The sequence below is a fragment of the Oratosquilla oratoria genome, chromosome 11 (genome assembly GCF_046742065.1).
Source record: "Oratosquilla oratoria isolate Oo_2021 chromosome 11, ASM4674206v1, whole genome shotgun sequence".
NCBI lineage: Eukaryota > Metazoa > Arthropoda > Malacostraca > Stomatopoda > Squillidae > Oratosquilla > Oratosquilla oratoria.
In genome coordinates, this window is record NC_134787.1 from 35,322,771 (window position 1) to 35,327,770 (window position 5,000).

Here is a 5,000-nt window from a genome sequence, read left to right on the forward strand (position 1 = left end):
GAGAGGGCGAGGAAGGAAGAGACAGAGATAGATGGAGGGGGAGAGGGAGGGAAGAGGGAAGGGGAGAGGGAAGGAAGGGGGAGAGGGAGAGAAAGGGGAGAGGAGAAAGGGAGGGGAAAATGAGGACATGAACATATGAACATATGAACGAAGGAGACTGCAAGAAACCATGAGGCAGTTCCATGTCCATTATAACCTATCATCCCCATCCATAAAGTTGTCTAACCTTTTCTTTAAACAACCGATAGTTTCAGAGCTCACTATATTATGGTTACTAAGTCTATTCCATTCGTTTACCACTCTAATGGTAAACCAGTTCTTGCTTATTTCCTTCTCGAATCTAAATTTATCCAGTTAACACTCATTACTGCGAGTCCTGCCCTGTTGTCTTAATAGGATGACCTTGTTTGTGTCACTCTTCGAAAAGCCTTTGATTCACTTGAACACCTCTATTAGATTACCCCACTCTCTGCGTCTTTTTAGAGAGTGTAAGTTAAAGTGCCTATGCATGTCTTCATAAGGTAAATTTCTAAGCCCATGTATCACTTTAGCCATTCTCCTTTGTACTGATCCTAGTGAACTGATATCCATTCTGTAGGACAGAGACCAAAACTGTACCGCATAATCAAGGATGATTCTAACTCCACTGTTTACTGGATTTCAGGTCAGAACTTGTTAGAAGTTCAAAGTCTCGCCCTCAGTTTTCTCTATAAAAAAAAAAAAAAAAAAAAAAAAAAAAAAAAAAAAAAATCTGAGCTATATTTGTTTTCTGGGTAGTGTAAACCTACGTTTAACACACCACACTTTGAGATCTTGAAGTCCATTTGCCATTTCACCGACCACGTGAACAATGTTATCTTCTTCCTGCAGAATCTCGGCGTCTTCTCCTGCCCTAATTAGGTGTCCTATTTTAATGTCGTCCGCAAACTTACTAACATTACTATTAATCCCATTGTCCAAGTTGTTCATATACATAATGAAGAAAACCGAGCCCTGTAGAACTCCACTAGAAACAATTCCCCATTTGGATTTTACACCGTTTATGATGACCCATTGTTTTCTGTCACTGATTCAGGCTCTAATCTATTCGAACACTTTTCCTCCTATGCCATGGGCTTTGAATTTACTTAGTAGAAGAAGAGGCGGAGAAATGGTGTACAGAGACCCAACCCAAGTTAATGTCTCCAACTCCACCTTCTCTCCTCCTCCCACCTCCTCCTTTTCCTCCCCTTCCATTTACCTCTCTCCTTCCTTCCACCTCCGTATTTGCTTTCACTTTCGCTTCCACCTTTTATCCACATTCTTCCTTTACTTACACCTCCACTTCCACCTCCACCTCCCCGTCCCCTTCCCTCCCACTCCTCACTTTCCGTCTTCACAGACTCATCTGCTCACCCGTTCCAAGTTCCAATGCACTGCGATGGGAGAGGGGGACGGGGATGATGAAGGGGATGGGGAGGGGAGGGGAGGGGAGGAAGAGAAGGAAAAAGAGGAAAAAAAATAAAGAGAAAAAGAAAAAAGAGAGAGGAGGTAAAGAAAAAAGGAAGAAGAGGTGAAACAAGAAGAGGGCGAGAAAGAGAGAAGAGGAGAAAAATGAGGAGGAGAAAAATGAGGAGGAGAAAGAAGAGGAGAAAGTAAGGAGAAGAAAGAAAAGAAAGGGGAGGAGAAGGAGGAGAAGGAGGACACGGAGAAGGAGGAGAGGAGGAAGGAGGTTAGGAGATAAAAGGGGGAGAAGGGGAGAAGGGGGAGAAGGAGGAGAAGGTGGAGAAGGAGGAGGACAAGGAGTAAAAGGAAGAGAGGAGAAAGGAGGATAAGGAAGAGGTGGAGAAGGAGAAGAAAGAGGAAAAGGGGAGAAGGAGAAATAGGAGAATGAGAAAGAGGAGAAGGAGAAGGAGAAAGAGGAAGAGAATGAGGAGAAGGAGAAGGAAGAAGAGGAGGAGGAGGTGAAGGGGGAGAAGGTGGAAAAAGAGGTGAAGAAGGAGGAGGAGGAGGAGGAGGAGGAGGAGGTGGAGGAGGAGGTGGAGGAGGAGGAGGTGAAAGGGAGAAAGGAGAGAAGGAGGAGAAGGTGGAGAAGGAGATGGAGGAGAGGAGGAAGGAGTAATATAGGAGGAGGAGGTGAAGGGAGAGAAAGAGATGGTGAAGAGAGGAGGAGAAGATAGAGAAGAAAAAGGAGGAGGAGGGAGAAAAGGAGGAGGAAGAGGAAGAAGAGGAGAAGGAGGAGGAGGAAGAGGAAGAAGAGGAGAAGGAGGAGGAGGAGGAAGAAGAGACGGAGGAGACTGTGGACAAGTAGGAAAAAGAGGAAAAGGAAGATTAGAAAGAATAAGGACAAGGGGAGAAGGAGAAAGAGAGGAAGGTTGAGGAAGGATGAAGAAGGATGAGTGAGGGTGAGTAAGGATGAGAAACGATGAGGGAGGAGGAGTGAGGAGGAGGAGGAGGAGGAAGAGGAGGAAGAGGAGGAGGAGGAGGGGAAGAGGAAGAAGAAGTAGAAGAAGAAGAGGAGGAGGAGGAGGAGGAGGAGGAGGAGGAGGAGGAGGAGGAGGAGGAGAAGGAGGAGGAGGAAGAGTACCTAGTAGTGTAACGAATGGGAAGCACGGATGGGGTCCTTGATAGATGTAGTCCCGAATGCAGCCCACCAACTTACATTTAGTTTTCTATCCCTCCCACAGATGATGACGGAATTGGTTCATCGCAGCACTCTTTCCCCAAGAAGGGGAGAATGGAGAAGAGGAAAGGGCAGAAGGGAAGAAAGGGGAAGAGGAAAAGGTGGAAAGAGGGAAAGGGGAAAGAGAGGGGAGAAGAGAGGGGAGAAGGGGGGGAAAGAGTGGGAGAACGCCGATGGAATGGGGGAGTTGGGAGGTGAGAGGAAGGGACCTCGGCTAGAGGGTGTGGATTGCACTGTCCCATTTGAGGACTTGGATGAGGGGAGAATGAAGAATGGCTGGCGTTAGTGAGGGGAATGCCTAAGCGGAGGGGGAATGGAGGAAGAGGGGAGAAAACCAAATCCTCCCCAGTCCCCCTCCCCCCCTCCCCCATCCTCCCAGGGAAGAAAAGGCTAAGAGAGTAACAGGGGAGAGAATTTGACTGCGGGGACGGGAAGCCGTGGGGAACACAGATAACATGGAGAACACAAAGAACATGGAGAACACAGATAATATAGAGATAAGATTCCGCAGTTAAATGAGTAAAAGGTGAAGAAAAATAGTGAGATAATAGACAGAGAAACAAGTAAGTTAGAAAACGAAATACAAAAATGTGGAAGGTTAACGAGTATAGGTAACGAGAGACGAGAGAAAATGGGAAGAGAGAAGATAGAGAAACGAAGAAGAAAAAGGGAACAAAGGAAGAAAATTTACGAAAGAAAAAAAACTATAAAGTAGAAAAACGTAAAGAAAAGAGTGAGTAGAGAATATGGAGGAAAAAACAAGGAGAAAAGAGGAACTAGAGAGAAAAAAAGGAAAAAGGAGCAAGCAGAAAGAACAAAGACAAAAAGGCGATCGCCCCTAAATGTTTAAACCAATTAAGAGGGTCACATGTCATTCATCATTTTTAATTAGAAAATAAATCAAATCAAATACTTCATATTACATCACATATGTTCACTGTTGTTAACACCCATTCCTATGTTCATCTACTGTCTACTCAGTCTATTTGTGTTCACTTCATCTCGCCAACCACATTTTTTGTCATTCATGAATTTCAGGAACATTTGGTCTGAAAAGCCGAGGCCGTTTCTGAAGGCGGATTGGGAAATCCGGGCTCGAGTCACCGAGGCCACGAGGACGCCACCTTCCTACCCACCCACCCCCCACCACCCCACCCCACCCCACCCTGGCACCGTGGCACTGGAGTAAGGAAAGACGAGGCAGTGGCTGCGACGAGGGAAGGGGACGAGGGGAAAGAAGTGGGTAGAGGTTGTGGTCAAGGAGGAGAGGAGGGGGAGAAGGAAGAGGAGGATGAAGAGGAGGACGAAGAGGAGGAGGAGAAGGAGGAGGAGGAGGAGGAGGAGAAGGACGAGAAGGAGGACGAGGAGAAGGACGAGGAGGAGGACGAGGAGGAGGACGAGGAGGAGTACGAGGAGGAGGACGAGGAGGAGTACGAGGAGGAGGACGAGGAGGAGGATGAGGAATGAGAATAGAAGGAAAGGGGGAAGGGGTATTGAGAAGAGGGGTAAGGGAAGGAGAAAAAAGGAAAGGAAAATGAGGAAGGAAAAGGAGAAGGGGAAAAGGAAGCCGGAGAAGAGAGGGAAGAAGGGGAAGGAGAAGAGGAAGAGAACGAGGAGGAGGAAGAGAACGAGGAGGAGGAAGAGGAAGCGGATAAGGAGGAGAAGAAAGAGATTGAGCTAGAGGAAGCGAAAGCGGAAGCGGAAAAGGAGCAGAAGGAGAAAAAGAAGAATATAATGATGATGAGAAGGAGCAAAAGAACAAGAAGAGGAGGAGGAGGAGGAGGAGGAGGAGGAGGTGAAAGTTGGTTTCCGGGGATTAAGGGGACAGATATAATGGGAAAGAAGGCGGCAACTGGGTCCGGGGGCGGGAGGGGACGGGAGGGGAGGGGAGGAGGCACAGCGAAGGCTACACGGGTGAATGAGGGAGGAAGGAGAAGTGAAGGCTACAGATGCAGGAAGAAGGCTATTGAAGAAGGCCACAATTCGAACGATTTAATTGGCGGTATGAAGGCTACGAATGGAAATCTGAAGGCAGTGAAAGAAGGTTGAATTACCGAGAAGGCTGACGTCAGGGAAGGAAAGCCAAAGAAGGCCGAGACGAGATGCTGGAGAGAAGGCTGAAATGTCAGGAATGCGGTCACACACTCAGGGATGTGAAGGAGAAGGCAGAGTCAGGAAGGTTATTGTAGTGAGGAAGGAGGATTGGGAAGGCTGGCGGAGAAGAGGGCGTCGGTGGTGGTGGTGGTGGTGGTGGTGGTGGTGGTGGTGGTGGTGGTGGATGTGGTGGTGGCGGTGGTGCTTTGGTGGTGGTGGTGGAGGTGGCGGTGGTGCTTTGGTG